This window comes from Lepisosteus platostomus, chromosome 15 (assembly GCF_059453375.1).
Source record: "Lepisosteus platostomus isolate fLepPlt1 chromosome 15, fLepPlt1.hap1, whole genome shotgun sequence".
Taxonomy (NCBI): Eukaryota; Metazoa; Chordata; class Actinopteri; order Semionotiformes; family Lepisosteidae; genus Lepisosteus; species Lepisosteus platostomus.
Window position 1 is genome coordinate 951010 of NC_142625.1, and position 25883 is coordinate 976892.

Sequence of the window (25883 nt, forward strand, 5' to 3'; positions counted from 1 at the left end):
TGGGTTCGAGTCGTGGGTACCTTTTCTACCGTGATCAGCCCCCTTTTTGTCGCCGCTGTTATGAAATTGGACATTTTGAAAAGGACTGTAAAGCAACAGAGTGCACAAGATGCCATGAAAGGGGACACATGAAAAAGAACTGTCGTATCAAATTGTGTTCTTTGTGTGGGGCTGATACCCACGGGTATAGGAGTTGTCTTTGGAGAGATCTGAGCTATGTTGCAGCGAAAAAGGGACTTCTGGAGAGTGCCATCGAGGCGGAGGACGAGGAGGAGGAGGAGGAGGAGTGGAGCGGGCAGCGCGTACGTTCCAAGGAGAGGAGGAGGAGACGTGGGAAGAATTTGCCTGCTGGAGGAGGGAAGGTAAAGGTTGCGGAGGAAGGCCGGGGGCCCCGAGAGAGCAGTGGTGGGGCGGGATCAGCAGGTGTTCGTCCAGCAGAGCAGCCGGAGGAGACAGTCCAGAGTCCTACGGAAACAGCGCAGGAAACAGCGCAGGAGGCGGCGCAGGAGGCAGCGCAGGGAGTGGAGCGGGAAGTGGTGCAGGAAACGGCGCAGGAAATGGCGCAGGAAACAGTGCAAGAAACGGAGCCGGAAAGCGGGCGAGAGGAGGAGAGCACAGGTGGAAAGGTGAACCCTAAGAGGCACCGAGGGGACAATGACGAACAAGTTTCGTCCGAAGGTAAGAAGGCCAAAATTAAAGCAGGTGCTGGGGTGGCAGAAGGAGGCGAGCGGAGTCAAGGAGAAGGAGAAGGCGGCCAGGAGGTCCTGGAGCATCGCCAGGAAGATCCGGGAGGATCGGAGGACATGGAGGGGTCTTTGCCGCCGGGGCAGCCGGTGCGGGCGACTGGGTCTTGCAACCCGTTCTCCGTAATGGCTGGTCTGCAGGGGGACGAGAGTCCATGTGCCTCATGCCTACCCGACACACCGGGCCGGGCAGAAGGAATGGATGTGGAGATGGAGGTAGGAGATTTCAACGAGAGGGGGTATGTGGAACCGGAGAGGGCGGCCAGTCTTATTGGGACGATCAGCCCCTCGACAGGGCTCTCAGAGGACGGGATGGACAGTGAGAGCTCTAGCGACATGCCATGACCCTCACTGTTGCAACTATCAATGTGAGAGGACTGAAAAATAAAGAAAAAAGGACAGCTGTCTTCGATGAGGTAAAGGCGCGGCGGTTTGATATTTGTGTATTGCAGGAAGTACATTTAGCTGGACACAAGGACGCAGATCAATTCCGGAAGGAGTGGAGTGGCGGAAGATCTTGGTGGAGCATAGGAGGAGTCCATTCCTCCGGAATAGGTATACTTTGTGGTACTAGAGATTTCATGCCACAGGATGTTAGATCAATAGTTCCTGGCAGATTGCTGGTAGTAGATGGGCGGTGGAGGGATGTGCCTTTAAGAGTGATTGGAGTGTATGCGCCTGCAGACAGGAGGATGCAAAGTGATTTTCTGAAAGACTTGGAACCCGCGCTTTTTACAAATAGAGGCGTGTTGTTAGTTGGGGATTTTAACACTGATCTGACGGACACACAAGGGGAAGGGAATGCTGCACTAGGGAAGATTATAAATGGGTTTAAGCTAAAAGACGGGTTTAAAGACCTAAACCATTACACTTGGGACAACAGCCGTGGAATACGAAGACGTTTGGATTATATTTTTCATAATCTAGGTTTGGACATAAGGGAAAAGGCAGTAGTACCCTTATGGTTTTCAGACCACGCCTGTTTGTTTGTGACTTTTAATGCTGGGAAAGCGGGCTTTCAGACGAGATATTGGAGGCTAAACCGAATGGTGCTAGAGGATAAGGAGTATCAGGCCAGTGTTATTCGCCTGCTCAAACACTTTGCGGAGATGCGGCAAAGGTTTGCGACGGCAACAGAGTGGTGGGAGACTTGTAAGCGAATAATTGCCAAGATCACTAAGACCTACTGCGCAGCGCGCCGACAGAGTGAGAGGGAAGAACTGACTGGCCTCCAAAGGGAGCTAGAGAGGCTTTACACTGAAGCTAACCAAGGGCGGGATTTTAATGTGGAAGCCGTCACTAGGGTGAAAGCTTTGCTCCGGGCAAAATGGCTGCGAAGAGCCAAGGAGTATCTGTTTCGGCTTAGAGGTACCCAGCTGGAGGGGGAAGAACAATGCTCATCTCAGTTTTTTAGCTCAGTGAGAACACAGCAGGAGGAAACCTGGATGGAGAAGCTGGTGAGTGGAAACGGGGATGTGGCGGAAAGCACTGACGAGATGTTGGAATGTGCTATGAACTATTACGGAGCTCTTTTTGCAGAAAAACAGGTGGATGGAGAAGTGCGGAGCAGGTTGATGGCCAGAGTGCAAAACAAGATCCAGGATGATGCTGGTTTGACGGCCCCCATAACAGCTGGGGAAATAAGAGAGGCCATGAGAGGCCTGCGTAAAGGTACTGCTCCCGGTGTGGATGGCTTGCCTACCGATTTTTATGATGTTTTTTGGGAACAGGTGGAGCCCTTTCTACTACAGGTTTTTACCGAAATCTTAGAGATCGGGGAGTTGGGACCTTCCATGAAGACCGGGATCTTGGCCCTGATATATAAGAAGAAGGGGGAAAAGTCTGAGCTGGACAACTGGAGGCCTATCCAATTGTTATGCACGGACTATAAGATCCTCGCAAGAGTCTTGGTGAGGAGGCTAAGAGACATCATGCCGCACTTGGTAAGTGAAGATCAGACTTGTGCAGTGGCTGGGAGGAAGATCTCTTGGAATTTACAACTTGTGAGAGATGTGGTGGAGTGGGTGGACGACAGAAAGCTTCCTTTGATGCTAGTCAATCTCGACCAAAACAAGGCGTTTGACAGAGTCCATCATGCAGTCTTATGGGAGATTCTAGCAAAGATGGGAGTGAGCGCGAAGTTCATTGAGTGGATAAGAACACTGTACAGGTCGGTGGAGACAAGAGTGCGCATTAATGGTGCGGTAGGTGGAGGAATCCCCGTTTCCTGTGGTGTGCGACAGGGGTGCCCCCTGTCCCCTCTGCTTTATATTTTGTATTTGGAGCCTTTTTTGGACAGGATCCGGGAAGACCCAGGAGTGAGAGGCGTCATGGTGCCGGGAAGCAAAGGAAGGCAGGTGAAGGCCATTGCATACGCAGATGACATCACCCTGTTCTTGAGCTCAGAGGAGAGTCTGCACCGTGTACTCAGCATTGCTCAGGAATTTGAGGTCGGTACGGGGGCAAGGCTAAACAAGAGTAAGAGCACGATCAAGTACTGGGGTACCTGGAGAGAGAAAAAGGACGAGATTGGAGGGCTCTCAGTGTTGCAGTCCCCAGTCAAGATCCTCGGAGTCCAGTTCCACTCTGAAGGTGCCGCCCGGCTGAACTGGGAGGAGAAAATAAAGAAAGTGAACACAAAGCTGGGATTGTGGCAGCATAGGTCTCTGACTTTTCTTGGGAAGGTATTGGTTTTGAAAGTTGAGGTAATGCCGCTGCTTTTCCACCTGGCAGTGGTTTATCCTATGCCGGCCAGGTTGCGGAAGGAACTAGTACGCACGGTTTTTGCTTTCATGTGGGGGCAAAAATATGAATACATCAGGCGCACAGATATGTACAGGTCAGTGGAGGAAGGAGGGAGGGGGGTCCCAGACTTACCTTTGAAGATTGACTGTGCTTTTGTCTCCAGCCTTTGTGAAGTCCTGCATGGCAATCCGGCGCATTTCTGCAAGTTTTTTGTTCATCTGTGGTTCGCCCCTGTAATGAAACACCTGGTACAGTGGACAAATACTACGCCAAAAGCAGAGCGACTACCGTGGCACTATCGGCACGCGGTGCATTGGCTGAGGAATCATCAGGCGGTAAAGGCAGGGTTAACTTCCCTTAGCCACCGGGCAATGTACAAGGAGCTGAGAGAGGACAACAGTGCAGCAGTGGTGGGAGTGTCCCGCGGAACCTGGACACGCATACAACCCAAGCCCTTGGACAACAGGATGTGTGATCTGAACTGGTTGTGTGTATGGGGTAGGCTGGCGGTGAGGGAGGTTCTGAATAAACATGGCTTATCCAGACAGAAAGAATGTCCCCGTTTGATGTGTACCAGGGAGGAAACAGTTAAACATGTTTTTTGGGAATGTGACTTTACACAGCAGGTGTGGAGGGAGTGCACAGGGTGGGTGCCATCTTTTTTTTCACAGGAACGGCTAAGCTACGAGATGGTGATAAAAGGTTTGGCTGGGGTAAAGAAGTGGAATGAGAAGTTTTTGGTGTGGTTGTTGATTAGTTTGGTGAAATTGTATGTGTGGCAAGACAGAAGTAATTTAGTGAAACATGGGGTGCAAGGGTCAGTGGGAGCTGTGGTATGGAGAGTGAGACATGACATTGGGAACCGGGTGAAGTGGGACATAAGGAAGTGGGGATTTTCTGCGGCAAAAGAAAGATGGAAAGATTTGTTTGTGTTAGGGGTTTAAAGTAGAAATAAGAAAGAGTAAATGTGGGGCTTAAATGGGTAGTTTGCATAAGGGGTGGAGCTATGGAAATGAGATGTATATCGGATAGCAGAGTGACGGGGGTGGGAAGTGATGAACAACTGTACCTAAGTATGAATGTGTCAAGACTTTGTGTTTGCTATGTAATTTTTTCTGTTAAATCTGGAAAAGTTTCTTTGTATAATGTGATGATTTGATTTTGTTAGTCTGTTACCCTAGGTTGTCTAACTGATGGTTTTTTGTTGTCGATTGTGATTCAGTGTATGACTTGTTATGATTTGTTTTAATAAAAAAAAAAAAAAAAAAAAAATCTGTTCTTATCAGTTTAATATCTGATACGTCCCCCATCGGGGGACCACATATTAAACGGATTTTTGGAACAGGGAGCTGGATCAGGAGCTTGCTCCGTCCTCTCCACGCATCGGCCCGGTATTGCAGCGCCTCCGGGAGCGGTGCACCACCTTCTCTCAGCGGTGAAAAGACAGACGTAGGTAGCTAGCTAGCTAGCGAGCGAGCGAGCGAGCAAGCGAAGTGGACTGGAGCTCCTTCTTCTCGGGTCTCGTCCCTCGTCCCCCATCTGTGTGTCTCTGTGTTCTGTCTCTCTCTCGCCCTCTCGGTTCCCGTGCTCCCTCTGTGCGCTTTCCCGCGTCTCGACTCTCTGGGCAAGCAGGCCGGCCCCCTTTTCGGCTCCCGTGCGTTTTCCCTCCAAAAAACTTAGGTTTTTCAGCCTTTTCCCAGGGAGGCAGGCGTGGCTTGCTTGCTTGCTTGCTTGCTTGCTTGCTTGCTTGCTTGCGTGTGTGTCCGTCCCCGTCCCTGCAGGCGGGCCCCTTTCGACAGCTGGGCGTTTTCCCTCCCAAAAACTTAGTATATCCACCTTTTCTTTCTTTTTTTTCGGCAGGCAGGCAGGCAGGCAGGCAGGCGTGTGTGTGTGCGCGCGCGTCCCCGTCCCTCCCTCCCTCCCGAGAGAGAGCTGCCCCTTGCCTCTGCCCGCAGGTGCTGGCGCTCGGCTTTGGCTTGCAGCCGGTTGGGCGCAGCTGCTGCCGGTGGGAGGGGCCTAAGCTAAGGAGGCCGGGCGGCTGGCGCCCCCTGCGGCTGCGGTCGTTGTCGGGCCGTTGACAGAAGATCAAAGAGCAGGGCCCCCGCCCGGGACTGGCAGGAAGGCAGGCGGGCAGGCAAGAGAGAGGGGGAGCAGAGTCCCGCGGCAGGCCTCTGGCTGCAGGGAGGCCGGCAGCTGCGCGGGTCCCGGGCTCCAGAGGAGTCGGCCTGCGCCACTGTGCGCCAGCGGAACGCCCGCGCGTCGGTCCGCGCCTTTGTGGGCATCGCTTCTCGGCCTTTTGGCGAAGATCCTGAGTGCGTGGCCTGACCGCGGCTTGGGCTCTGAGTCAAAGGCGGGAAGGGGTGGACGGCGCGGCTTTTTCCAGGCGACGGCGATTTTTTCTTTGTGGCGGATAGGATTCCGGCCACTCTACACAAGATGGAGAGGACTTCAAGCAAGAATGCAAGACCAAGGCATACTGTGCGTTTTGTGCTGCGAGTGGAGGCTTCTGACAAGGATTTTGCCAAGAGGGATGCTTTCGAGGATGAAGTCCTTTTCAAGCATTTGTCCTTACAGCCTGAAGAGATCTATTGCCTCCAGGACTTTCCAGGTAAAAAGATTTTTGATTTGTCACTTTACTCTGCTGAACAGTGCACGAAAGTTTGGTCTGTTTTGACTGCTCGCAGACTGGAGGAACCTTTTGTTCATTTTTTCCTTGAACCTTTGTTTGCACGGGAGGCGAGACCCATATGGGTCCATATGAACAACCCTTTTACCCCAGACGCAGACATTGTTAATTTTCTTAAAAGATTTGTTGACGTTCAGGGCACGGGTATCAAGGAGATGGATAGGAAGAGAGTCTGGAACGGGAAAAGGAAATTTCTGGTGCGTTTCAGAGCGGACCCTAGTGCTGAAGATGGGCTCTTGCACCCTCCTGCTAACTTCTCAATTGGAACTTATACAGGTTATCTGTACTACCCTGATCAACCCTTGGCGTGTAGACGATGCAGGCAGAAGGGCCATTATGCTGCTGACTGTGATGTGGAGGTCTGTCGAAGGTGTGATACTGTGGGGCACAGCACCTTCATGTGCAGGGCTGAGCCGAAATGTAATCTGTGCGGGGTCTCTGGGCACATTTACAGGGCGTGCCCAAAGAAAGGTATGAGTTTCGCAGCCGTGGCGGGTGGCACATCGGCAGCAAGTGTTACCTCAGTTCACCAGGCAGAAGATGCAGCAGAGGGCCCGGCACCGGCGTCGCTGGTCCCTGACGCTGGCGAGGAGGTGATGGAACCTGAGGGTGTGGATCAAGGGCAGGAGGTAACGGACCACAGGCAGACGGCAACAGCACTTACCTCAGCAGAAGATCGCAGCGGCGAAGAAGAGACGGAGGCTCCGGTGAGTGCTGAGGAGGTCCTGGGGAGCGCAGAGGAGGAAGGTGGGGTCTCGCTCGCCGCGCTAGAGCATATAAGAGCGTTGGCTGAGGAATCAAGCCTGCCCTCTGCGGAGGAAGTAGGGTCAGACTGGGGGGACAGAGTGGATGAAGAGGAGGCCATGGACACCGTCCAGGCCAGGAAAGTTGTGAAAAGAAAGGCGGAAAATGATGTGCCGCCCTTGGTGAAGAAATCGGGTGTAGATCCCATGGAATACCTTGAGTCGATGGCCACAGATTCGTTGGCCCAGGCCGAATCTACTCCACTAGGGTCGGAGGGCGAGGTAAGTGGTGTGGGTGACCCCCCCCTTACGGCAGAGTCGGGTATGTCCTCAGGCTTTGTCATTCCAGAAACGGAGATGACCCCGACCTCGGCAGAAGCCTCAGAAGAACACATGCAGCCACGCGTCGCCCTGCAGAGAGAAGAACGAGATGTCTTTATATTCGCTGAGGTACCTATGAGGTTCAAGAAGTTCTGTAAATGGGACGAAAAGGCCAGCAAAATAGTCTGGCCTAGGACCTTCAATGAGCAAGGGCTATCTCCGGCAGGGATTGTCGTGCGTTGTGAGCACTCTGGTGAGGAGATTTCAACCCTCGAAGTAAAGGGCCGCAACCAGATAGATGCGACCAATAAGAAGATGTTGTTGGGTGACTTTGTAAAGAAATGGATAAGGGACAAGGGAGAACTGAAGGAGATGTACGAGGTGGGGGTGGAAAGGCGCCCTGACAAAGTGCTGAAGATTCTGGAGGTCCCGCTGCAGTTTTTGGAGGCCTGTGCCTGGAAGAACGGAAACGTGCAGTACCCGCCCCGGCCGTCAAACTTCCGACGTGTGCTGAGGTTGCATGAAGGAGTGTCAGTTGGCTGTACGCGATCAGGAGGTAAAATAGATAAACTATATTTGCAGGGACAAAGGGAGGCGTCAGTGCGTCAAGCCTACATGGAGCTGATGAGCCTTTTTACTGCCCCCTAATGTTGAAAATATTAACTTTAAATATTCGGGGTTTAAGGAACTTAGTAAAGAGGACGGCCTTTTTTTCTTACCTGAAAACCATGGTTTTTGATATTTGTTTGGTGCAGGAAGTCCATCTAAAAGATGAAAGAGACGTCATACAGTTCACTCGTGAGTGGGACAGAGGAGATTCTAGATGGAATATCGGAGGTGTCCACTCCTCGGGAGTTGGAGTTTTATTTGGCAATCGCAATTTTATAGTGGAGAAATGTGTGAATGTAGTGCCTGGGAGAGCCTTATATTTGGATATTTGTTCGGGTGAGAATTGCTTTCGGTGTGTGTGTGTGTATGCCCCGGCAATGATGGCTTTACGGGCAGATTTCTTTAAGGAACTTTATCCTGTTTGCCTTACCAACAAATGGATCATCATGGGAGGAGACTTTAACGTGGACCTCCAAGATAAGAGGGATCCAGGGGCAAAGCAGCTCAATCTTCTTCTAGCACAGTTTGGACTTTACGACTGCGCCTACCGGATCCGAAAGGAGAAAGCAGAGGCCACGTGGAGGAACGCTCAAGGTACTGTGAAGCGCCTTGATTATGTATTCGCCTCACTGGACGTACCTGTGGAGAAGGTGGTGGTGCTGCCGGTAGGTTTTTCTGACCATGCCCTAGTAGAGGCCCATTTTCCACATTTAAGGAACCAGTTTGGGCGTGGGGTGTGGAAGTTAAATACGGAGAACCTAAGAGAAGACGAATATGTCAAGGTAATGAGGTACAAATTGCAAACATGGTGGAAGGAGAGGAATCTGGGGACTCCCCTGATTGATTGGTGGGAACACTTAAAAAAGAAAATTAGAAAGGAGACCAGAATTTATGGCAGAGCAAGGCTCAAGCGTGAGCGGCAGAAGGGCAGGGCGCTGCAGGAAAGATTAAACACCTTGTTTTCCCAGTGTAATAAGGATATGTCAGTGTGCCCTGAAGATATTGCAGCAGCTAAAGCTGAACTGCGCACTTATCACGAGCAAAAGGCAAGGAGTTACCTGTTCAGAGCCCACGTGCAGTTCATACAATCTCACGAAACATGTTCCAGTTTTTTCTTCCGGCAAATTCGTCAGAGACAGAAGCGCAGTGTGATGACTGGCATTCAGACTTCGGAGGGGAAAATAGTTACTAGTAGTGAGGAGATGCTGGAAGTGGTGAGGCACTTTTACCAATGTCTTTTTTCCCTAAAGACGGTGGACGAGGCCATGGGTGCAAAGCTGCTGAGCGGTATTACAGCGCAGGTTCCTGTCAAAGCCCAAGAACAGTTGGAGGCTCCTATAAGCTTGCAGGAACTTGGCGACGCTCTGCTCGGCATGAAGGCTGGTAAGGTACCAGGTAAAGACGGACTACCAGCCGAATTTTATCGGACGTTCTGGGATATCTTAGGGCCAATCTTACTTCAGGTGACGGAGGAAATCTTTCGTAGGAAGGCTATGTGTGAGTCTATGAGGGAGGGAATCCTCACACTGTTGTATAAAAAGGGACCTGCAAAGGACCTTAAGAACTGGAGGCCGCTGCAGATGTTGTGCGTGGACTATAAGCTGATCGCTAAAGTGCTGGTAAACCGCTTGAAGGGGGTCCTAGCTCATGTGATCGGTTGGGACCAAACCTGCGGGGTTCGAGGTCGGCGTGCCAGCTGGACCCTCCAACTAGTACGGGATGTGATAGCGTGGTCCGAGAACAGGAACGTCCCGTTGCTGATCGCCAGCTTGGACCTAGAAAAAGCTTTTGACAATGTCTCACACACCTTTGTCTGGCAAGTGATGGAGAAGATGGGATTCGGCCCTGTCATGCTGGGCTGGTTAAAAATACTGTACTCACAGGTTGGCAGTAGAGTTCTGGTGAACGGGCACCTGGGAGGACTGGTTCTCCAAGAGTCTGGTGTGCGTCAGGGCTGCCCCCTGTCCCCATTACTTTTTGCACTATATATGGAACCTTATGCGCGGGCAGTCCAGAAGGAGCCATCCATTGACGGGATCCTCGTACCTGGGAGTGGAGGAAAAAGAGTTAAGGTGGCATTATATGCTGACGATGTTACCCTATTTCTCAGCTCTTACCTTAGCCTACAGGCGGCCTTGGACGTCTTCGAGAACTTCTCCCTCGCGTCAGGTGCAAAGCTAAACAGGGGGAAAAGTCAGATCAAGTTCTTCGGGCCTTGGAAAGAACAGCTGGGACCAGCGCATGGATTGGACATCTGTCAAGGGCCCCTTAAGATTCTAGGGGTGTTATTCACGGCACAGGATGCTGCTTGGTGCAATTGGTCCCAGAGGCTGGAGAAGGCTAGGCTGCAGCTGACGCACTGGAAGAACAAGCAGCTGTCCTTTGTAGGTAAAGTCCTGATCCTGAAAGTGGTGTTTCTGCCTGTGCTGGTTTATCTAGCATCGGTGTATCCCATGCCTGCGCGCTTCAACAGATATCTGGTAAGGGAGGTTTTTATGTTCATGTGGGGGGGAAAATATGAGTATGTGCGCAGAGTCGATATGTATCGCCCAGTGGAAGAAGGCGGACGGGGAGTTCCCAACTTCCCTGTAAAGCTAAACTGTATATATGTGTCTGGCCTGTGTATAGCTCTGCATTCCCCAGTCTCACATCCCTTTCAGTATTTTGTCAGGTTCTGGCTATCTAGCCACGTGCGCGCCCTGGCTCGGTGGTCCAACAGTTTGCCTCATGGGAACGATCTGCCATGGCACTATCGGCATGCGACACACTGGCTGAAACAGCACCCTGAGCTTAAAGATCACCAGGTCCTGCTTAACCACAGACGGCTCTATTCTGCAGTAACTCAAGCTGAAGAGGCCAGCCTCGTAGGTGGCGTCCCCAACGTGGTCTGGCGGCGAGTCCAGCCCAGAGGGCTACAGCACCATCTAATGGATTTGAACTGGCTATCCGCTTGGGGTCGTTTGGCAGTTCGTGAGGTTTTGTTCAAACATAAGCTGACAAAGCAGCAGGAGTGTCCTAGAGCCGGGTGTCATGCGGTGGAGTCGATCAGCCACGTGTTTTGGGACTGTAATTTTGCTCAGCGGACCTGGAACAAATGTGAAACTTTGTTTAGTAGCCTGTCCTCCACTTTCTGTGTACTTCCTGCAGTTGTGTTATATGGGTTGAAGGTGGGAGGTGGGGCAAACGCTAAGAGCTTTGTGTTATGGTTGCTAGTTAGTTTAATTAAGTTTGAGTTATGGAATTCCAGGAATTTGTTAGTCAAGAGGGGAATTGTTTGTACAGTAGATGGGTTATATAGAAGGCTTTTATGGAATTTGAGAGGGTTGGTAGAAGGGGACATAAAAAGATGGGGTTTTCATGCCGCAAAGGAGAAATGGAAATCCATAGTGGATATCTGGGATTGGAAATAGTCTAGGTCCTTTAATGTTCCTGTAATTTGTAAATAAGACTGTTGGGTGAATTTGGGGGTGGAAGGTAATTTGCATAAGGGGCGGGATTATGGTAAATAGGGTTGGGGTTGGAAATCATGTACTGTGTTTTTCAAGTAAGTTGTTTATTTTATGTACGTATATCTGCTTCATGTTAATTGTGGGTTTGTTTTTGAGCAGGGGAATTGTATTGGGGTGGGTTGTGTCTATATAAGGGATGAGATTATGATATCTTTGATTTAGCTGTGTAATTGTTTTTTGTTTTTGATTGTGTTTTTGGACTTATGTATTTGTAGTTTTTGGTGTTTTATTTTGTATTTTGTATAATAAAAAAAAAAAAAATCTGTTCTTATCAGTTTAATATCTGATACGTCCCCCATCGGGGGACCACATATTAAACGGATTTTTGGAACAGGGAGCTGGATCAGGAGCTTGCTCCGTCCTCTCCACGCATCGGCCCGGTATTGCAGCGCCTCCGGGAGCGGTGCACCACCTTCTCTCAGCGGTGAAAAGACAGACGTAGGTAGCTAGCTAGCTAGCGAGCGAGCGAGCGAGCAAGCGAAGTGGACTGGAGCTCCTTCTTCTCGGGTCTCGTCCCTCGTCCCCCATCTGTGTGTCTCTGTGTTCTGTCTCTCTCTCGCCCTCTCGGTTCCCGTGCTCCCTCTGTGCGCTTTCCCGCGTCTCGACTCTCTGGGCAAGCAGGCCGGCCCCCTTTTCGGCTCCCGTGCGTTTTCCCTCCAAAAAACTTAGGTTTTTCAGCCTTTTCCCAGGGAGGCAGGCGTGGCTTGCTTGCTTGCTTGCTTGCTTGCTTGCTTGCTTGCTTGCGTGTGTGTCCGTCCCCGTCCCTGCAGGCGGGCCCCTTTCGACAGCTGGGCGTTTTCCCTCCCAAAAACTTAGTATATCCACCTTTTCTTTCTTTTTTTTCGGCAGGCAGGCAGGCAGGCAGGCAGGCGTGTGTGTGTGCGCGCGCGTCCCCGTCCCTCCCTCCCTCCCGAGAGAGAGCTGCCCCTTGCCTCTGCCCGCAGGTGCTGGCGCTCGGCTTTGGCTTGCAGCCGGTTGGGCGCAGCTGCTGCCGGTGGGAGGGGCCTAAGCTAAGGAGGCCGGGCGGCTGGCGCCCCCTGCGGCTGCGGTCGTTGTCGGGCCGTTGACAGAAGATCAAAGAGCAGGGCCCCCGCCCGGGACTGGCAGGAAGGCAGGCGGGCAGGCAAGAGAGAGGGGGAGCAGAGTCCCGCGGCAGGCCTCTGGCTGCAGGGAGGCCGGCAGCTGCGCGGGTCCCGGGCTCCAGAGGAGTCGGCCTGCGCCACTGTGCGCCAGCGGAACGCCCGCGCGTCGGTCCGCGCCTTTGTGGGCATCGCTTCTCGGCCTTTTGGCTAAGATCAAGGTTCAAGTGGCTTGACCGCAGTTCCGAGGTCTTAGTCAGAGGGTCGGGAAGGCGGCGGAGGAGGCGACGGTGGAGGCAGCTGTTGGAGGCAGAGTCAACCGGAGGGGAGAGGACGGAGCGATGGAGGCGATTGGCGGAGTTGCGGCTTCGGCAGGCGGAGAGTGGCTGGGCAGAGAGGGACGGATGCGGAATTCCGTTCGTTTCGTATGGAAGGAGAGACCGGGAACCGAAAGGATGAAGAGAGAGGAGTTTTCGGACATTGTGCTGATCCAAGCTTTGGGCGTGGAGGTTCCGGATGTTTTTTGCTATCAAGATTTTCCTGGGAAAGGTATTTTTGATGTTTCTTTTATTTCTGAGAAAGTTTGTATGGAGAAATGGAATGTTCTTCAAGCTCAGAAGGAGAACTTGCCCTTTGTTAATTTTGTTATAGAGCCATTGTTTGCCAGAGAACTAAGGCCTTTGACTGTGCATATGCATAATCCATATGTGCCAGAGTCTGAGCTGGTATGTTTTTTGAGAAGATTTGTGGACATTCAAGGGAATGGTGTAAAGGTTATGGACTCTAGGAACTTCTGGACGGGGAAAAGAAGGTACATGGTGCGCTTAAGGACTATTGCGTCTGAGAAAGGTGGGTATGTTCACCCACCAGCTTTCTTTATGATCGGTTCGAATGGAGGTCACCTGAATTACCCTGGGCAGCCATTTGTATGTCGGAACTGTGCAATGGAGGGTCATGTGGCAGCTGAATGCACTGTTATTTGTTGCAGAAGGTGTGGGGAAATAGGGCACAGGGCAGAGAAGTGCGCCAAGCCCTTATCTTGTAATTTGTGCGGTGAAGCCAGCCATGTGTATAAGAACTGTTTCCAAAGGTCAAGGAGCTATGCAGGTGCAGCCCGGGCTCGATCGACTGCTGGAGAGTCTTTTGCAAGGAGGACGGGAGCGGCTCCAGGAGAACAGAGGTCTGCGGAGAAGGAGTCTATGGTGGCGGCTGGAGGTGTGGCGGAGAAAGATGGAGGTTTGGTGTTCCCTAAGCAGGGAGAGGGTCTGGAGGAAGTCACCGAGATGGTGGAGGAGTTGGTCGAGGAATCAGGAAGGGTGTTGTGGGCGGAGAGTGTGCCTGACATTGAAATGGATGGTGATGAGGGGCCTTCGGGGAGCCAGGGGATGTCTGTTCCAGGAATTCCTAGTCGGAAGAGGATGGCGGATCGGGATCCTGAGGAGGTGAAGGGTGACGACGACTCAAGCGGGACAGGCCAAGTGGCGGAGAGGGGAGTCTCTCGCAGGAAGAAAGTGGCGGCTGGTGATCCTGAGGAGGTGGAGGACGACGATCCAAGTGGGGCTGGTCAAGTGTCGGAGGGGGGTGAGGGTAGGGATTGGTCAGTGGCTCAGAGGGGGAAGGGTAAAGGGAAAGGTGTTGTTAGGCAAGAGGTGGAAGTGGGTGGGCAGGCAGTGGAGAGTGCAAACCCCTTCGCTGTTCTAACTGAAGAGTTTGATTCTGGGAAGGAGGAGGGCGATGTATTAAAGGGGGAGGTGCTAATGGGGGGGGAAGAGATGGATTTTTGGGATGGAGACATTGAGTGGAAGCAGTGGAGGGAGGAAAGGAAGAGTCGTATTCATTTTAAATGGCCTTTGGGGAAAAATAGGAAAGCAGTGGATAGGAATATGTTTGAAGATCTTTTGGTGGCTTTGGATAGGAAACGGGTGATGGCTGTGTCACGGTATATAGAAAAGAAGTTTCCACAGCTTCTTTTTGAATACTCGCTTCTGGAAAAAAGAATGTTTAGTGGGCTACGTGTGTCGGGGAAAGGTAAAGCGATGTGTAATGATGCTGTTGTTTCATTTATCAAAATGTTGTGTAGAAGGGATAGTGAGAGTAGTGTTTCAGATGATGAGGACTGTGTTTAGTTGTATTTAGGATGCTTTTGGGCTATGTTTGTTTTTGACTAAGTAGATGTTTTCTGTTTTAAGTGGGATTGATGGGTGGTGTGTTTGTAAGGGGAACTGGATTGTGTAGATAACTTATATATGGGATGGGATGCAACTGAGATGTTGTTGGTGGGGAAGTGTTTTGTAAACTGTGATGGGGCGCAGACTGTATATAATGGGGTTAAGGGAATGAATGTATTGTAAGTTTGGGGATGGGGTTTTGTTTAATTTGCATAAGGGGCGGGGTTATGGAGATTAGTGGGGTTTGAGATTATGTAATAGATTTAGACAGATTTGTGTTTTGTATGGTTTTTGCTGTGTAATAATTTGTTGGGAATTGGATGGGGAATGTTTAGAAGTTTTTGTTAGTTGACTACTGAATGGAATTTTGTGTTTAACAGAATTATGGGTTGAGATGACTTTGGTTGTTATTGTGACTGTTGTGTATTTGGGATTGTGTTTTGTTTTTTGGAGTTTTTGGAATTTCTTTTGTATTTTGTATAATAAAAAAAAAAAAAAATCTGTTCTTATCAGTTTAATATCTGATACGTCCCCCATCGGGGGACCACATATTAAACGGATTTTTGGAACAGGGAGCTGGATCAGGAGCTTGCTCCGTCCTCTCCACGCATCGGCCCGGTATTGCAGCGCCTCCGGGAGCGGTGCACCACCTTCTCTCAGCGGTGAAAAGACAGACGTAGGTAGCTAGCTAGCTAGCGAGCGAGCGAGCGAGCAAGCGAAGTGGACTGGAGCTCCTTCTTCTCGGGTCTCGTCCCTCGTCCCCCATCTGTGTGTCTCTGTGTTCTGTCTCTCTCTCGCCCTCTCGGTTCCCGTGCTCCCTCTGTGCGCTTTCCCGCGTCTCGACTCTCTGGGCAAGCAGGCCGGCCCCCTTTTCGGCTCCCGTGCGTTTTCCCTCCAAAAAACTTAGGTTTTTCAGCCTTTTCCCAGGGAGGCAGGCGTGGCTTGCTTGCTTGCTTGCTTGCTTGCTTGCTTGCGTGTGTGTCCGTCCCCGTCCCTGCAGGCGGGCCCCTTTCGACAGCTGGGCGTTTTCCCTCCCAAAAACTTAGTATATCCACCTTTTCTTTCTTTTTTTTCGGCAGGCAGGCAGGCAGGCAGGCAGGCGTGTGTGTGTGCGCGCGCGTCCCCGTCCCTCCCTCCCTCCCGAGAGAGAGCTGCCCCTTGCCTCTGCCCGCAGGTGCTGGCGCTCGGCTTTGGCTTGCAGCCGGTTGGGCGCAGCTGCTGCCGGTGGGAGGGGCCTAAGCTAAGGAGGCCGGGCGGCTGGCGCCCCCTGCGGCTGCGGTCGTTGTCGGGCCGTTGACAGAAGATCAAAGAGCAGGGCCCCCGCCCGGGACTGGCAGGAAGGCAGGCGGGCAGGCAAGAGAGAGGGGGAGCAGAGTCCCGCGGCAGGCCTCTGGCTGCAGGGAGGCCGGCAGCTGCGCGGGTCCCGGGCTCCAGAGGAGTCGGCCTGCGCCACTGTGCGCCAGCGGAACGCCCGCGCGTCGGTCCGCGCCTTTGTGGGCATCGCTTCTCGGCCTTTTGGCGAAGATCCTGAGTGCGTGGCCTGACCGCGGCTTGGGCTCTGAGTCAAAGGCGGGAAGGGGTGGACGGCGCGGCTTTTTCCAGGCGACGGCGATTTTTTCTTTGTGGCGGATAGGATTCCGGCCACTCTACACAAGATGGAGAGGACTTCAAGCAAGAATGCAAGACCAAGGCATACTGTGCGTTTTGTGCTGCGAGTGGAGGCTTCTGACAAGGATTTTGCCAAGAGGGATGCTTTTGAGGATGAAGTCCTTTTCAAGCATTTGTCCTTACAGCCTGAAGAGATCTATTGCCTCCAGGACTTTCCAGGTAAAAAGATTTTTGATTTGTCACTTTACTCTGCTGAACAGTGCACGAAAGTTTGGTCTGTTTTGACTGCTCGCAGACTGGAGGAACCTTTTGTTCATTTTTTCCTTGAACCTTTGTTTGCACGGGAGGCAAGACCCATATGGGTCCATATGAACAACCCTTTTACCCCAGACGCAGACATTGTTAATTTTCTTAAAAGATTTGTTGACGTTCAGGGCACGGGTATCAAGGAGATGGATAGGAAGAGAGTCTGGAACGGGAAAAGGAAATTTCTGGTGCGTTTCAGAGCGGACCCTAGTGCTGAAGATGGGCTCTTGCACCCTCCTGCTAACTTCTCAATTGGAACTTATACAGGTTATCTGTACTACCCTGATCAACCCTTGGCGTGTAGACGATGCAGGCAGAAGGGCCATTATGCTGCTGACTGTGATGTGGAGGTCTGTCGAAGGTGTGATACTGTGGGGCACAGCACCTTCATGTGCAGGGCTGAGCCGAAATGTAATTTGTGCGGGGTCTCTGGGCACATTTACAGGGCGTGCCCAAAGAAAGGTATGAGTTTCGCAGCCGTGGCGGGTGGCACATCGGCAGCAAGTGTTACCTCAGTTCACCAGGCAGAAGATGCAGCAGAGGGCCCGGCACCGGCGTCGCTGGTCCCTGACGCTGGCGAGGAGGTGATGGAACCTGAGGGTGTGGATCAAGGGCAGGAGGTAACGGACCACAGGCAGACGGCAACAGCACTTACCTCAGCAGAAGATCGCAGCGGCGAAGAAGAGACGGAGGCTCCGGTGAGTGCTGAGGAGGTCCTGGGGAGCGCAGAGGAGGAAGGTGGGGTCTCGCTCGCCGCGCTAGAGCATATAAGAGCGTTGGCTGAGGAATCAAGCCTGCCCTCTGCGGAGGAAGTAGGGTCAGACTGGGGGGACAGAGTGGATGAAGAGGAGGCCATGGACACCGTCCAGGCCAGGAAAGTTGTGAAAAGAAAGGCAGAAAATGATGTGCCGCCCTTGGTGAAGAAATCGGGTGTAGATCCCATGGAATACCTTGGGTCGATGGCCACAGATTCGTTGGCCCAGGCCGAATCTACTCCACTAGAGTCGGAGGGCGAGGTAAGTGGTGTGGGTGACCCCCCCCTTACGGCAGAGTCGGGTATGTCCTCAGGCTTTGTCATTCCAGAAACGGAGATGACCCCGACCTCGGCAGAAGCCTCAGAAGAACACATGCAGCCACGCGTCGCCCTGCAGAGAGAAGAACGAGATGTCTTTATATTCGCTGAGGTACCTATGAGGTTCAAGAAGTTCTGTAAATGGGACGAAAAGGCCAGCAAAATAGTCTGGCCTAGGACCTTCAATGAGCAAGGGCTATCTCCGGCAGGGATTGTCGTGCGTTGTGAGCACTCTGGTGAGGAGATTTCAACCCTCGAAGTAAAGGGCCGCAACCAGATAGATGCGACCAATAAGAAGATGTTGTTGGGTGACTTTGTAAAGAAATGGATAAGGGACAAGGGAGAACTGAAGGAGATGTACGAGGTGGGGGTGGAAAGGCGCCCTGACAAAGTGCTGAAGATTCTGGAGGTCCCGCTGCAGTTTTTGGAGGCCTGTGCCTGGAAGAACGGAAACGTGCAGTACCCGCCCCGGCCGTCAAACTTCCGACGTGTGCTGAGGTTGCATGAAGGAGTGTCAGTTGGCTGTACGCGATCAGGAGGTAAAATAGATAAACTATATTTACAGGGACAAAGGGAGGCGTCAGTGCGTCAAGCTTACATGGAGCTGATGAGCCTTTTTGCTGCCCCCTAATGTTGAAAATATTAACTTTAAATATTCGGGGATTAAGGAACTTAGTAAAGAGGACGGCCTTTTTTTCTTACCTGAAAACCATGGTTTTTGATATTTGTTTGGTGCAGGAAGTCCATCTAAAAGATGAAAGAGACGTCATACAGTTCACTCGTGAGTGGGACAGAGGAGATTCTAGATGGAATATCGGAGGTGTCCACTCCTCGGGAGTTGGAGTTTTATTTGGCAATCGCAATTTTATAGTGGAGAAATGTGTGAATGTAGTGCCTGGGAGAGCCTTATATTTGGATATTTGTTCGGGTGAGAATTGCTTTCGGTGTGTGTGTGTGTATGCCCCGGCAATGATGGCTTTACGGGCAGATTTCTTTAAGGAACTTTATCCTGTTTGCCTTACCAACAAATGGATCATCATGGGAGGAGACTTTAACGTGGACCTCCAAGATAAGAGGGATCCAGGGGCAAAGCAGCTCAATCTTCTTCTAGCACAGTTTGGACTTTACGACTGCGCCTACCGGATCCGAAAGGAGAAAGCAGAGGCCACGTGGAGGAACGCTCAAGGTACTGTGAAGCGCCTTGATTATGTATTCGCCTCACTGGACGTACCTGTGGAGAAGGTGGTGGTGCTGCCGGTAGGTTTTTCTGACCATGCCCTAGTAGAGGCCCATTTTCCACATTTAAGGAACCAGTTTGGGCGTGGGGTGTGGAAGTTAAATACGGAGAACCTAAGAGAAGACGAATATGTCAAGGTAATGAGGTACAAATTGCAAACATGGTGGAAGGAGAGGAATCTGGGGACTCCCCTGATTGATTGGTGGGAACACTTAAAAAAGAAAATTAGAAAGGAGACCAGAATTTATGGCAGAGCAAGGCTCAAGCGTGAGCGGCAGAAGGGCAGGGCGCTGCAGGAAAGATTAAACACCTTGTTTTCCCAGTGTAATAAGGATATGTCAGTGTGCCCTGAAGATATTGCAGCAGCTAAAGCTGAACTGCGCACTTATCACGAGCAAAAGGCAAGGAGTTACCTGTTCAGAGCCCACGTGCAGTTCATACAATCTCACGAAACATGTTCCAGTTTTTTCTTCCGGCAAATTCGTCAGAGACAGAAGCGCAGTGTGATGACTGGCATTCAGACTTCGGAGGGGAAAATAGTTACTAGTAGTGAGGAGATGCTGGAAGTGGTGAGGCACTTTTACCAATGTCTTTTTTCCCTAAAGACGGTGGACGAGGCCATGGGTGCAAAGCTGCTGAGCGGTATTACAGCGCAGGTTCCTGTCAAAGCCCAAAAACAGTTGGAGGCTCCTATAAGCTTGCAGGAACTTGGCGACGCTCTGCTCGGCATGAAGGCTGGTATGGTACCAGGTAAAGACGGACTACCAGCCGAATTTTATCGGACGTTCTGGGATATCTTAGGGCCAATCTTACTTCAGGTGACGGAGGAAATCTTTCGTAGGAAGGCTATGTGTGAGTCCATGAGGGAGGGAATCCTCACACTGTTGTATAAGAAAGGGCCTGCAACGGACCTTAAAAACTGGAGGCCGCTGCAGATGTTGTGTGTGGACTATAAGCTGATCGCTAAAGTGCTGGTTAACCGCTTGAAGGGGGTCCTAGCTCATGTGATCGGTTGGGACCAAACCTGCGGGGTTCGAGGTCGGCGTGCCAGCTGGACCCTCCAACTAGTACGGGATGTGATAGCGTGGTCCGAGAACAGGAACGTCCCGTTGCTGATCGCCAGCTTGGACCTAGAAAAAGCATTTGACAATGTCTCACACGCCTTTGTCTGGCGGGTGATGGAGAAGATGGGATTCGGCCCTGTCATGCTGGGCTGGTTAAAAATACTGTACTCACAGGTTGGCAGTAGAGTACTGGTGAACGGGCACCTGGGAGGACTGGTTCACCAAGAGTCTGGTGTGCGTCAGGGCTGCCCCCTGTCCCCTTTACTTTTTGCACTATATATGGAACCTTATGCGCGGGCAGTCCAGGAGGAGCCATCCATCGACGGGATCCTCGTACCTGGGAGTGGAGGAAAAAGAGTTAAGGTGGCATTATATGCTGACGATGTTACCTTATTCCTCAGCTCTTACCTTAGCCTACAGGCGGCCTTGGACGTCTTCGAGAACTTCTCTCTTGCGTCAGGTGCAAAGCTAAACAGGGGGAAAAGCCAGATCAAGTTCTTCGGGCCTTGGAAAGAACAACTGGGACCAGCACATGGACTGGACGTCTGTCAAGGCCCCCTTAAGATCCTAGGGGTGTTATTCACGGCACAGGATGCTGCTTGGTGCAATTGGTCCCAGAGGCTGGAGAAGGCTAGGCTGCAGCTGACGCACTGGAAGAACAAGCAGCTGTCCTTTGTAGGTAAAGTCCTGATCCTGAAAGTGGTGTTTCTGCCTGTGCTGGTTTATCTAGCATCGGTGTATCCCATGCCTGCGCGCTTCAACAGATATCTGGTAAGGGAGGTTTTTATGTTCATGTGGGGGGGAAAATATGAGTATGTGCGCAGAGTCGATATGTATCGCCCAGTGGAGGAAGGCGGACGGGGAGTTCCCAACTTCCCTGTAAAGCTAAACTGTATATATGTGTCTGGCCTGTGTATAGCTCTGCATTCCCCAGTCTCACATCCCTTTCAGTATTTTGTCGGGTTCTGGCTGTCTAGCCACGTGCGCGCCCTGGCTCGGTGGTCCAACGGTTTGCCTCGTGGGGGCGATCTGCCGTGGCGCTATCGACACGCGACGCACTGGCTGGGGCGACGCCCTGAGCTTGAGGATCGCCGGGTCCTGCTTGGCCGCGGACGGCTCTGTTCTGCGGTGGCTCGGGCTGAGGAGGCCGGCCTCGTGGGGGGCGTCCCCGGCGTGGTCTGGCGGCGAGTCCGGCCCGGAGGTCTGCAGCACCACCTGATGGATTTGGACTGGCTGTCCGCTTGGGGTCGTTTGGCAGTTCGTGGGGTTTTGTTTAGGCATGGACTGGCGGGGCGGCGGGAGTGTCCGGGAGCCGGGTGTCGTGCGGTGGAGTCGATCAGCCACGTGTTTTGGGACTGTGATTTTGCTCAGCGAACCTGGAGCAAGTGTGGGGCTTTGTTTGGTGGCCTGTCCTCCACTTTCTGTGTACTTCCTGCAGTTGTGTTATATGGGCTGAAGGTGGGAGGTGGGGCAAACACTAAAAGTTTTGTGTTATGGTTGCTAGTTAGTTTAATTAAGTTTGAGTTATGGAATTCCAGGAATTTGTTAGTCAAGAGGGGAACTGTTTGTACAGTAGATGGGTTATATAGAAGGCTTTTATGGAATTTGAGAGGGGTGGTAGAAGGGGACATAAAAAGATGGGGTTTTCATGCCGCAAAGGAGAAATGGAAATCCATAGTGGATATCTGGGATTGGAAATAGTTTAGGTCCTTTAATGTTCCTGTAATTTGTAAATAAGACTGTTGGGTGAATTTGGGGGTGGTAGGTAATTTGCATAAGGGGCGGGATCATGTAAATAGGGTTGGGGTTGGAAATCATGTACTGTGTTTTTCAAGTAGGTTGTTTATTTTATGTACGCATATCTGCTTCAGTTTATTTGTGGGTTTGTTTTTGAGCAAGGGAATTGTATTGGGGTGGGTTGTGTCTATATAAGGGATGAGATTATGATATCTTTGATTTAGCTGTGTAATTGTTTTTTGTTTTTGATTGTGTTTTTGGACTTATGTATTTGTAGTTTTTGGTGTTTTATTTTGTATTTTGTATAATAAAAAAAAAAAAAAAATCTGTTCTTATCAGTTTAATATCTGATACGTCCCCCATCGGGGGACCACATATTAAACGGATTTTTGGAACAGGGAGCTGGATCAGGAGCTTGCTCCGTCCTCTCCACGCATCGGCCCGGTATTGCAGCGCCTCCGGGAGCGGTGCACCACCTTCTCTCAGCGGTGAAAAGACAGACGTAGGTAGCTAGCTAGCTAGCGAGCGAGCGAGCGAGCAAGCGAAGTGGACTGGAGCTCCTTCTTCTCGGGTCTCGTCCCTCGTCCCCCATCTGTGTGTCTCTGTGTTCTGTCTCTCTCTCGCCCTCTCGGTTCCCGTGCTCCCTCTGTGCGCTTTCCCGCGTCTCGACTCTCTGGGCAAGCAGGCCGGCCCCCTTTTCGGCTCCCGTGCGTTTTCCCTCCAAAAAACTTAGGTTTTTCAGCCTTTTCCCAGGGAGGCAGGCGTGGCTTGCTTGCTTGCTTGCTTGCTTGCTTGCTTGCTTGCTTGCGTGTGTGTCCGTCCCCGTCCCTGCAGGCGGGCCCCTTTCGACAGCTGGGCGTTTTCCCTCCCAAAAACTTAGTATATCCACCTTTTCTTTCTTTTTTTTCGGCAGGCAGGCAGGCAGGCAGGCAGGCGTGTGTGTGTGCGCGCGCGTCCCCGTCCCTCCCTCCCTCCCGAGAGAGAGCTGCCCCTTGCCTCTGCCCGCAGGTGCTGGCGCTCGGCTTTGGCTTGCAGCCGGTTGGGCGCAGCTGCTGCCGGTGGGAGGGGCCTAAGCTAAGGAGGCCGGGCGGCTGGCGCCCCCTGCGGCTGCGGTCGTTGTCGGGCCGTTGACAGAAGATCAAAGAGCAGGGCCCCCGCCCGGGACTGGCAGGAAGGCAGGCGGGCAGGCAAGAGAGAGGGGGAGCAGAGTCCCGCGGCAGGCCTCTGGCTGCAGGGAGGCCGGCAGCTGCGCGGGTCCCGGGCTCCAGAGGAGTCGGCCTGCGCCACTGTGCGCCAGCGGAACGCCCGCGCGTCGGTCCGCGCCTTTGTGGGCATCGCTTCTCGGCCTTTTGGCTAAGATCAAGGTTCAAGTGGCTTGACCGCAGTTCCGAGGTCTTAGTCAGAGGGTCGGGAAGGCGGCGGAGGAGGCGACGGTGGAGGCGGCTGTTGGAGGCAGAGTCAACCGGAGGGGAGAGGACGGAGCGATGGAGGCGATTGGCGGAGTTGCGGCTTCGGCAGGCGGAGAGTGGTTGGGCAGAGAGGGACGGATGCGGAATTCCGTTCGTTTCGTATGGAAGGAGAAACCGGGAACCGAAAGGATGAAGAGAGAGGAGTTTTCGGACATTGTGCTGATCCAAGCTTTGGGCGTGGAGGTACCGGATGTTTTTTGTTATCAAGATTTTCCTGGGAAAGGTATTTTTGATGTTTCTTTTATTTCGGAGAAAGTTTGTATGGAGAAATGGAATGTTCTTCAAGATCAGAAGGAGAACTTGCCCTTTGTTAATTTTGTTATAGAGCCATTGTTTGCCAGAGAACTAAGGCCTTTGACTGTGCATATGCATAATCCGTATGTGCCAGAGTCTGAGCTGGTATGTTTTTTGAGAAGATTTGTGGACATTCAAGGGAATGGTGTAAAGGTTATGGACTCTAGGAATTTCTGGACGGGGAAAAGGAGGTACATGGTGCGCTTAAGGACTAATGCATCTGAGAAAGGTGGGTATGTTCACCCACCAGCTTTCTTTACGATTGGTTCGAATGGAGGTCACCTGAATTACCCTGGGCAGCCATTTGTATGTCGGAACTGTGCAGCGGAGGGTCACGTGGCAGCTGAATGCACTGTTATTTGTTGCAGAAGGTGTGGGGAAGTAGGGCACAGGGCAGAGAAGTGTGCCAAGCCCTTATCTTGTAATTTGTGTGGTGAAGCAAGCCATGTGTATAAGAACTGTTTTCAAAGGTCAAGGAGCTATGCAGGTGCAGCCCGGGCTCGATCGACTGCTGGAGAGTCCTTTGCAAGGAGGACGGGAGCGGCTCCAGGAGAACAGAGGTCTGCGGGGAAGGAGCCTATGGTGGCGGCTGGAGGTGTGGCGGAGAAAGATGGAGGTTTGGTGTTCCCTAAGCAGGGAGGGGGTCTGGAGGAGGTCACCGAGATGGTGGAGGAGTTGGTCGAAGAATCAGGAAGGATGTCGTGGGCGGAGAGTGTGCCTGACATTGAAATGGATGGTGATGAGGGGCCTTCGGGGAGCCGGGGGATGTCTGTTCCAGGAATTCCTAGTCGGAAGAGGGTGGCGGATCCGGATCCTGAGGAGGTGAAGGGTGACGACGACTCAAGTGGAATAGGCCAAGTGGCGGAGAGGGGAGTCTCTCGCAGGAAGAAAGTGGCGGCTGGTGATCCTGAGGAGGTGGAGGACGACGATCCAAGTGGGGCTGGTCAAGTGTCGGAGGGGGGTGAGGGTATTGACTGGTCAGTGGCTCAGAGGGGGAAGGGTAAAGGGAAGGGTGTTGTTAGGCAAAAGGAGGAAGTGGGTGGGCAGGCAGTGGAGAGCGCAAACCCCTTCGCTGTTCTAACTGTTGATATTGATTCTGAGAAGGAGGAGGACGATGTCCCAAAGGGGGAGGTGCTGATGGGAGAGGAAAAGTCAGTAGAGGGTTTGGGGCGTATGACGGATTTTTGGGATGAAGATATTGAGTGGAAGCAGTGGAGGGAAGAAAGGAAAGGTTGTATTCATCTTAAATGGCCTTTGAGGAAAAATAGAAAGGGGTTTCGAGGGGTAGTGGATAGGGATATGTGGGAAAGCCTTTTTGAGGCTTTGGATAGGAAACGGGTGATGGCTGTGTCACGGTATATGGAAAAGGAGTTTCCACAGCTTCTTTTTGAATACGCGTTTCCGGAAAAAAGAATGTTTAAAGGGCTACGGGTGTCGGGGAAAGTTAAAGCGGAGTGTAAAGATGCTTCTGTTACATTTGCTAAAATGTTGCGTAACAGGGGAAGTGAGAGTAGTGTTTCAGATGATGTCTGTGCTTAGTTGTATTTAGGATGGGTTTGTTCTATGTATGGTTTTGGTTTAATGGAATATGTTCTGTTTTTAAGTGGGTGTGATGGGAGGCGTGTGATATTGAGAGGAGAGCCGGTTTTGTGTAGAGAATTAATATAAGGGGTGGGAATGTAAATGAGATGTTGGTGGGAACTGTTTCATTATGTTTTTGTAAATTGTAATGGGATGCAGACTGTATATAATGGGGTTAAGGGAATGAATGTATTGTAAGTTTGGGGATGGGGGTTTTGGTTTAATTTGCATAAGGGGCGGGAGTATGGAGATTAGTGGGGTTTGAGACTGTGTAATAGAGTTAAATAGATTTGTGTTTCGTAGGGATTTTGCTGTGTAATAATTTGTTGAAAATTGTATGAGAAATGTTGTTAGTATTCAGAAGTTTTTGTTAGTTGACTGTTGAATGGAATTTTTGTGTTTAACAGAATTGTGGGTTGATATGACTTAAGTTGTTACTATGACTAATGTGTATTTGAGTTTATGATGTGTTTTGTGTATATTTGGAGTTTTTTTGGAATTTCTTTTGTAATTTTGCAATAAAAAAAAAAAAAAAAAAAAAAAAAAAAAAAAAAATCTGTTCTTATCAGTTTAATATCTGATACGTCCCCCATCGGGGGACCACATATTAAACGGATTTTTGGAACAGGGAGCTGGATCAGGAGCTTGCTCCGTCCTCTCCACGCATCGGCCCGGTATTGCAGCGCCTCCGGGAGCGGTGCACCACCTTCTCTCAGCGGTGAAAAGACAGACGTAGGTAGCTAGCTAGCTAGCGAGCGAGCGAGCGAGCAAGCGAAGTGGACTGGAGCTCCTTCTTCTCGGGTCTCGTCCCTCGTCCCCCATCTGTGTGTCTCTGTGTTCTGTCTCTCTCTCGCCCTCTCGGTTCCCGTGCTCCCTCTGTGCGCTTTCCCGCGTCTCGACTCTCTGGGCAAG

At 51.6% G+C, this 25883-nt stretch overlaps 4 non-coding genes and 1 pseudogene across 4 annotated transcripts; all 5 read left to right on the forward strand.

Moving 5' to 3' along the window:
• Window positions 1-4726: 4726 nt before the first annotated feature.
• On the forward strand, window positions 4727-4913 carry LOC148647490 (U2 spliceosomal RNA). Its single transcript, XR_015927009.1, has one exon. It is a non-coding gene; the product is annotated as a U2 spliceosomal RNA (small nuclear RNA).
• Window positions 4914-11580: 6667 nt separating this feature from the next.
• On the forward strand, window positions 11581-11770 carry LOC148647491 (U2 spliceosomal RNA). The gene has a single exon (XR_015926922.1). It is a non-coding gene; the product is annotated as a U2 spliceosomal RNA (small nuclear RNA).
• A 3294-nt stretch (window positions 11771-15064) lies between these two features.
• LOC148647492 (U2 spliceosomal RNA) lies at window positions 15065-15255 on the forward strand. Its single transcript, XR_015926842.1, has one exon. It is a non-coding gene; the product is annotated as a U2 spliceosomal RNA (small nuclear RNA).
• A 6658-nt stretch (window positions 15256-21913) lies between these two features.
• On the forward strand, window positions 21914-22105 carry LOC148647493 (U2 spliceosomal RNA). The gene has a single exon (XR_015926943.1). It is a non-coding gene; the product is annotated as a U2 spliceosomal RNA (small nuclear RNA).
• A 3364-nt stretch (window positions 22106-25469) lies between these two features.
• Window positions 25470-25679, forward strand: LOC148647494 (U2 spliceosomal RNA; annotated as a pseudogene).
• Window positions 25680-25883: the final 204 nt, after the last annotated feature.